Below are 8270 nucleotides of genomic sequence, written 5' to 3' on the forward strand. Positions count from 1 at the left end.
TTTGCCAAATTTCCTAAACAAAAATACCCATGAAATTTGGAGCTAAACAGCGTGCCTTTCACCATGAATAATTTTTGCAGTTCGATGAAGGGGGAAAAATTAAATTTGATGGTGTCTGGAGGCATATAATAGTTTTTTCTATTGAATACTACTGGAAAGACTACCCTATTGGTAATTCTTGTGATAGTCAGCTCCCTATTTTAAAAGTTTTAGAGTGATGTAGATAATGTAACACAACCCATGCCCAATAAATCATGTGATGTTTAAAAGTTTCAGTGCCGAGCAGAGGTACATACTATTCTATGTACATGCCAAAGTTAGCCAACAAAAAATTCTGAAAGATTCTTACAAGTCCGAATTTAGCTATCAATAATGAAAGCAGCCCTTGAAATATATACTTTGATGTCATATACTACCCAGACTTGGAGGGCTGTAACTTACAAAATTGAAACAACCCCGTTTACCCTCACATTTAAATAGAAGACTGGCGGAAGGCAAGGAGAGAAGACGATCCCCCCTAGAGTGACACCTTCAGAAAAGTGACAATGTAATAAAATGTTTGAAAATAGGAAGCACTATAAAGACATGATCATGCAAATGAAAGATGATGCTCTTTTCCCCTTTCACCTACTGCCCAAAATAGTAATCCACAGCTAGCTTGTTGCTCTCAATGCCTTGATAATTCAGGTAACATTTGTTTTGTTTTGTTTTTTGTTTTGATTTAGGACCACAGAAAACTTTAAACCCATGTTGGAGAACAGTTTACAAACTGTCTCAATGGCCCTTCCCAAACTTTCCTCTTCAAAGTCAGGGCAGTAGGAACAGGAAAATAAACTCTCAGAATCGAACATTCAGAAACACAAATCCAAGTATCACCCACCTCAAACAGATATTTCCCACACAGACCACCTAAGCCTTGTCTCACATGTTAGCCCCAAGTTATCTTCAAAGACAAGGTATGAGAACCACAGCAGCCTTTTATGTCCCCTTGCAATGTCTTTGGGAGCAGTGAGATGGCCTGTTCCCCTTCAACTTGGGTTCCTTGCCTCCCTCTTCAGTCTGGGCTGTAAAGCCCCTCTAGGACTGAGAAACACCCCAGACTCCATGGACCAGTAAGAGAACTGGAGGATTTTCTAGGCCCAATTATACAATCTGGGGAGAGTTTCTGCTACTGCAACACTGAACGCACCAATACTGAAAAGGCAACAGGAAGCAGTGAAGAGTCCAGGAGCGAGGTGGGTATGCCAGGTTGCCAGACAAATTCACTCCCTCCGCACACCCCAAAATAGGGAAATGCAGCATCCTTGGCATCCGATTGTCCCCACATCTGGAGGTCTGAGAGACGCTGGGGAAGTCCTGGTTTCACTTCCTCTATTACCATGGCTAGCATGCACTAGGTGGGTCTAGGAGGTGTGGGAGAGTGGCTGATGGCAGCATCTCAAGGAATGCACTAAACTACCCTGCTAGCTCCCATGTGGGGCACGGGCACGGCCCACGCCGGGTCAGGCCATCCCGAATATGCCTGACGCCAGCCAAGCGCAGTGCCAACAAGGCAGATGGGCAGCCCAGGCCCAGTGCCCACCCCCACGCCTAGCCCCAGGAAATCACAACAGAACTATTTGTATGGGAAGGGAGAGAGAGACCCGCTGCCGGGCAGCGCTGCCAGCCCAGGGACGCCCTGGGGGCAGTGCCCCGGCCGCCTCCCCCTTTCTTCCTCCAGTCAGTGCCCGGCCCCCACACACACACCCCCGCCCCGCTTCCTAGAGCCGAAGCCTGCCCCGGGCGCCCCCCTCCCCCTGGGGGTCAGCGGGCCCACTGCCTGCCTCCCTCCCGGGGCCCTCGGTTTTCCCCTGGGGGCAGGAATCCCGCCCCCTCACTCCCCTCCTCCTGCAGGGCTGGGGGAGGACACAGGTCAGCGGCCCCCCAAGGAAAGGTCAGGGCCCTCTTTACCCCTCACTCCCAGAGGCCCCGGGGGGCGCCCCCGAACCCGCCCCCGGGGTCAATGAACGCCAGGGCCCCTCCCATGCCCCCTTCCCCAGGGGTCCCACTGACTCGCCCCGCTTTCCCCCGGGGGCCCCCACCCGGCGCCTGGCTCCCTCCGGCTGGGGGGCTGGTACCCCCGGGGGTCCCCGACCTCCCCCTGGCTGGAGGGGGCCCGGCCCGGCCCGGCCCTTCCCCCGGGGACGGGCCCCCTCGGCCTCGCTGCAGGGGAGCGGGGAGCCCCGAGCGGGCCGGGCCCGGCCCGGCCCAGCGCCGCCGCCGCCGCCCGACTCACCCGCCGCCGGTGCCCGCCGGGCCGCCCCGCCGCCTCCTTCCGCCGGCCGCTCGCGCTCGCTGCTCCGCTCGGGGCTCGGCTGCTGTGCGCGGCGGCGCCGCGTCCGCCCCGCCCCGCCCTCCTCGGCCTCCGCCTCCCCCGGCCCGGCGCCCGGCAGCGGCCTGGGGAGGAGCCAGCGGGGCGGGCCCGAGACGGCCGGGAGAGCGGGGCGCTGGGAGCCGGGGTCCCTTGGAAGGATCTGGGGGGGGAGCTGGAGGGGATGGGGGAGGTGGAGGGGTCCTGGGCTATGGGGGGGGGGAGCTGGAGGGGATGGCGGCTGTTGGAGGGGTCCCGGGCTATGAGGGGAGTTGGAGGGGGCCAGCTGGAGGGGGCAAGCTGGAGGGGTCCTGGGCTATGGGGGTGGAGCTGGAGGGGATGGCGGCTGTTGGAGGGGTCCCGGGCTATGAGGGGAGTTGGAGGGGGCAAGCTGGAGGGGTCCTGGGCTATGGGGGAGAGGGAAGCTGGAGGGGATGGGGGCTGTTGGAGGGGTCCTGAGCTATGGGGGGGATCTGGGGAGCTGGAGGGGATGGGGTGTTTGGAGGGGGATGTGGGTAGGTGCTCAGGCTGGAACTTTTCTATTGGAAATTCCTGTTAATTTATCTGGTTCCTACTGTTCTGAATCATTGACCAGAGTGAGGGCAGAGCGAACTGTGCTGCTGGTTTTTATTTTTCCTATCACTTCATGTCATGTTTTATTTATTTATGCAGGGCCCTTTGTGTACCTCATGCTTTACAGACAAACAAAATAAAAGTTTCCTGCTTTGAAGAGCTTATAGTCTGTCCCCAGTTCTGCTGTCACTTGTTCTGTGTGGGGGGACCTCTCCCCTCTACTCCTCCAAACCCTGCCCCATCCCCAGACTCCTCCAACCGCCCGTGGGTGGACCCCTTCACCACGGTGGGGCACTAAGCAGGTCCACCCATCCTCTCACATGGAACCCACAACAGGCCGAAATGAAAACAGGCAAAACCAAATATACCCAGGGAGGCAGGGCAAGAGGAAGACATCAGTGACTACACACAAGCGATATGCTTTGATGGGGGCTTGCATGTTGTTTTTTGTTGTCAGTAGTACTATTCCTATGCGTAAGTGCTTTGCTGTATCAAGCCCACATGATCAGCACTTTGCAGGATGAAGCCCCACCTAGGAGTAGCCTGGGAAGAGCAGAATATATCTAGTGAGCATGATAAGCTAGTTTTAGCTATGCCTTCCACTTGTGTAGTGTGAAATTCACTCCCATGTGTCGGGCTAGCCCAAACCACCCAGGACCCTCTCTGAGTGGTGCTTAGGACTTGTATCAAGAGGTAGCCATGTTAGTCTGTATCCACAAAAACAACAAGGAGTCCAGCAGCACCTTAAAGACTAACAGATTTATTTGGGCATAAGCTTTTGTGGGTAAAAAACTTCTTCAGGTGCACGATACCCACACAAGCTTATGCCCAAATAAATCTGTTAGTTTTTAAGGTGCTCCCGGACTCCTTGTTGTTTTTGTAGGACATGTACTGGCCCTCTGCAAAGAGGTGCATTCCATCCGTGACTCTGGAGAAGACAAGTAGTTCTTCTGTTGTCTCGGGGGGCCCACAGCCCATTTTTTCAGCTAGCGCTCGGCCTCATAATTTTTATTTCAGCCTGATTCAAACCTAGAAACACTTCTCGGCTTCAAGCATGGATTTTTTGGATAATGTAAGGCAGGGGTTCTCAGCAAGCCTAGGAGTGTGACCCGCCTTATAAACACATTTTTTAAATATATTTATAACTATAATAAATCCTGGAGGTGAAGCGGGGCTAGGTGGTGGAGGCCCCGACGTGACCCTCCACGTAATAACCTTGTGACCCCCCTAAGGGGTCCCGACCCCCAGTTTGAGAACCTCTGATATAAGGTGTTCATTATGTGCACATGATTGTTAAATGGCCCACTGCAGTTTCATTTGCTTTTCATACATAAATTTGCTGATCTCTTTCAAAATTCTTTCAATTTATGACTTAATTAAGACTTAATCTATTTTGTTACACAATCAGGAATAGACCTGGCAAGCCAAACATAGCTGCTGGGCCGGGACAAATTTACAGACAGAAAAAATCATACCAATTTATTTTGGACCATGGTGTAAACCATTTAATTTTAATGCCATAACTCCGGTTTAATAAATATAATCTCAGGAGAGTATGAAAGTGCTCATAGTTCAAGAGTATGATTGGATTTACTGTAGCAGCACAGTATAATCATTAAATATTGTGTTATAAACAGCACTTTACACTGAGAGATTGTCAGGCTCCAAAACAATGTAAATATTTATATGGAGTTTCCTAAACTTCCAGTTTAGTTGAACTAGTTTTTAAGCCCCAGTTCTGTTAGTATATTAAACTCTCAATTGATTAGATTGTTTTGGATGTGCTGCCTGGGTCTGTTCTTTGTTATTTTTTCTTTTACAGCACCCAAAAATGCCTTACTCCTTACAGCACAAGGTAAATTGCTCGTAGTTCCTAACTTAGAGAGTTTGTACTCCTTTCACTCAGGATGTAACCAGGGAAACAAGCAATTGGCGGAGGGGGGTACTGCTGGCAAAGAAACAGCTCACACTGTAAGATGACATTGTTACTTGTTTTTCAACAAAGGCATATGGCTCAGCATAGTTATAAAATAATGTAAATAAATATGTATCGCAAATGTCTCAGAGTGAAATTCACCTTCTACAAAGGGTCAATTCAAGGCCTATTTAAGGTTGAAATCTTAAGTGGGACTTGAATGGGAAACAGGACTTTTGCAGGGTGAATTTCATCCTAGTAAAGCAAGAATGTGGTTGACCCACTTCACATGGCTGTCTTGGTAGAAGTAGATCTTAATGAGGAGTGGGTAATGCCACTCAGTCTTGCTTTAGTTCTCCTTTTAGCCCTGTCTACTTCCAGATCTCATGCTGGTACACCAAACACGTTCTGCTGAACTAGATTCATCCATGGTATAACTCCTGGCTTCCCTACACAACAGCAGGTAGGAAAGTATTTAAATAACAAAGACAAACATCATGAAACTAACATGACGTTTGCTACTATCTCCTTGTTCATCTTGTATATTCTATCCCTTTCACCTACCCTTTGTCTGTCTTCTCTCTTTAGAGCAATGGTAGTCAATAGGCAGACCATAGGCCACATCTGGACTGCCAGATGCTTTTGAATGGACCCCAAAATCATTTTATTTACTTATTATTTTTATAATTATTTTCTCTGGAGTCTGGACCTTCACTATACCTTGACCAAGAAATTTGAACCTTGACAAAAAAATAATTGACTACCCCTGCTTTAGACTGTAAACTCTTTGGGGCGGGGGCTCTCTCTTATTCTATGCTGTACCATGCTTAACACAGTAGAGGCTCATTCTTGACTAGACCCTACACACTACTATAATAAACGTGATAAATAATAATAGAAAACCCTGGCTGGTCCAAATTCATTTAAGGGGTGGACCAAGGAAAGCTGAGGAAAGGGACAAAGTAGCTGAGTGAGGACATCCCAATCAGCATGAGAAGACACAGATAAGGAAAGAAAAACACCCTCTCACTTATCTATCAAAGCAATGTGTTGACAGTTAACAGTGCAGGGTGGGGTGTAATGTCTGCAGGAGGTATTGTGAAAGTGGAACCATATTGAAGAACTGGTGACATGATGTAAAGTTTTAAAAATCAAAAATACATAATAGGAGAGCAGTAACATTGAAGAACAGGAATATATATTCTTTCATCTCCTTCCTATTTTGTTTTTATGTTGATTTTCAGTTAGACTGTAAGCTTTCAGGGGGACTGGGTCTTCTGTAATATGCAGAGAATCTAATTCAAAGCCCACTGAAATCAATGTAAAGATTCTCATGTTCTGAGGGCTGTTAGACTTCTTCCCCAGTTCTGTGTAACTTATCATTCATCTGTAAAATATCGGTTTGAATTTTGCTCAAGACAAGCTCAGATGTAAGATAAACCAGTTTTAGAAATTATGCAGAATGCCTGTTTTTGCCAGTTTAAAGCTTTAAATGCCCCTGAAAGTAAAGCCGTTCACTCTCTCTAAATTTGAATGTTTAGCTCTCAGTGAGTATTACTTGAAAACAATAGAAATATCTCTATGCATTTTAAGCACTGCTTTTTCTAATTACATAACCAGCTGTCAAGAGACATAAGAACCGCAGCCACTACCTCTGGAGATATTCCAGGTTAGGCTACACAAAGGACTCTCAGGCTGCTGAGAGAGGTGATGCTAAGCTGCCCTGCAGCAGCTGCAAGCAGATAGAACGAGATGACGCATGGTCCTTCACTATGCCCCTCATTTGTCTACTCTGCTCCTATTTCACTTGTGAACTTCAGTGGATATGAGTAGGAGATTTTCATGAGGACTGATTATAAAATAGTAGTACTTTGCACTTACATTGCCTTTCATCCAAAATGCTCTAACAGAGATGGGTACATATTATTAGTTTCATTTTAGAGAAGCAGAAAAGGAGAGGTTAAGTGACTTGCCCATAGTCATACAACCAGTCAGTGGCGGGGAGACAAATAGAATCCTGACACCCTCCTCAGCTCTAACTACTAGATAATACTGCTTTTTCACTTCTCCTTTCTGCAGTGGAGATCTATAATGCAGCAGAATTTTGCTTCTAGCTGCAATTCATGGGTTTTGATAATGAGCTATAAAGCCCTATCATTTGGGGCTTGAGTCTTAGCTACCTGGAACTCATCTCTCTCTCCCTCCTTGTACCATCCTGACAGATGAATCACTCTTGCTCACCATCCCTCGCTTTGTATGGTTCAAGGCAGGCTGTTCTCAGCAGAGGGCTCTCTGAATTCACTCCTCCTGTAGATCTAACAGAGTGCAGACTAGCTAACCTTTAGGGCACTATTGACTCAGGCTTTTGTCTGAGAGCGGTTAGTATGGAAGGAGCTGATGTCCTTAAGGAGAGCTCCGACTACAGGGTGGGGATGTTCCCTTTGAGTTTATATATATATTACTGTGGAATCTGTGAAATGTAGGGAGTGTTCTTCTGACAGAAAATTACTGGCTGCATAAAGTCAAAAATAGGGGGCCAAATCCTGAAGCCCGCTCCTTACACAGGCAAACAGTCAATGGGAGTTGTGACTTTAACTGCTGTAAAGTCAATAGGGGTGAAATTCAGTCCTGTGTAGAGGGCCAGCACAGGGGCGAGGTATGACTTAAATTCCCCTATTCCCTCAATGGGGCTTAATGGAATTGAAGTGCTACATAAAATTTGTGCTATGCCTTGGCACAAGGGTGAATTTCACCTGAGGCGTCTCTCTAAATATATAATAAACAGTGCCCCTGATATCCATCCATCCGTCTCCTTTCAGACTCAGCATTACTGACTCTTCCTTTACTGCACCCAGTGAGTCATTCACTGTTATCTATTTCATATCCAGCATTTGGGATCATATTCTGTGTTTCAAAACAATAAGGAGGGCTGAGGCACTCAGAGCCTGATTCAGCAACAGGACCTGTTTAGCTTATGTTGCTGGGAAGGTTGATTTGTCCAAGTTTCTGCTGGTTTACATAGAACCTGAGCAGATTGATTGCTGAGTCAGACCCTGCAGGTGTGTGAAATCAGATCTGATGGAATATGTACTTTGGTAACAAAGCAATAAACTCTTTTAAAGAGAGAGAGAGAGAGAATGAATGTAAGGCCAGTTCCAATGTATTGCAATTAATGGGAGTTTCCTATTGAGTTCAGTGGTGCTAGACTGGGGGCTTAGGTCTGGTAAGATGCACGATCCTGACATCTCTGGAAACGGGATTCCATCCATTTATCAGCAGAGCAGGTATGGCAGCAGTAGCACAAGCCTCCATACATAGGGCCTGACTCACCCCTACGTTACCCCACTCTCCCTTCTTCGCTGGTAAGGAGACTGAGATCGGCTTACAGTGGTAAATATTGTAAACGCACCCAGCATCTTTTTGAGACTGGCA

The 8270-nt window shown here is 47.8% G+C and overlaps 1 protein-coding gene across 5 annotated transcripts in view; it reads right to left on the reverse strand.

Annotated features, from left to right (window-relative positions):
• RAP1A (RAP1A, member of RAS oncogene family) overlaps positions 1-2357 on the reverse strand; it is a 68690-nt gene extending 66333 nt beyond the window's left edge. The window contains exon 1 of one of the 5 annotated variants that reach the window (XM_074935948.1): positions 2276-2296. The gene's annotated coding sequence lies outside the window, so the exon portion shown is untranslated. Of the gene's footprint in view, positions 1-2275 lie in introns of all 5 variants that reach the window. The other 4 variants (XM_074935946.1, XM_074935947.1, XM_074935945.1 and 1 more) reach the window with 4 other exon arrangements.
• Positions 2358-8270: the final 5913 nt, after the last annotated feature.

The sequence above is a fragment of the Natator depressus genome, chromosome 21 (assembly GCF_965152275.1).
Source record: "Natator depressus isolate rNatDep1 chromosome 21, rNatDep2.hap1, whole genome shotgun sequence".
In the NCBI taxonomy this organism is placed as follows: Eukaryota; Metazoa; Chordata; order Testudines; family Cheloniidae; genus Natator; species Natator depressus.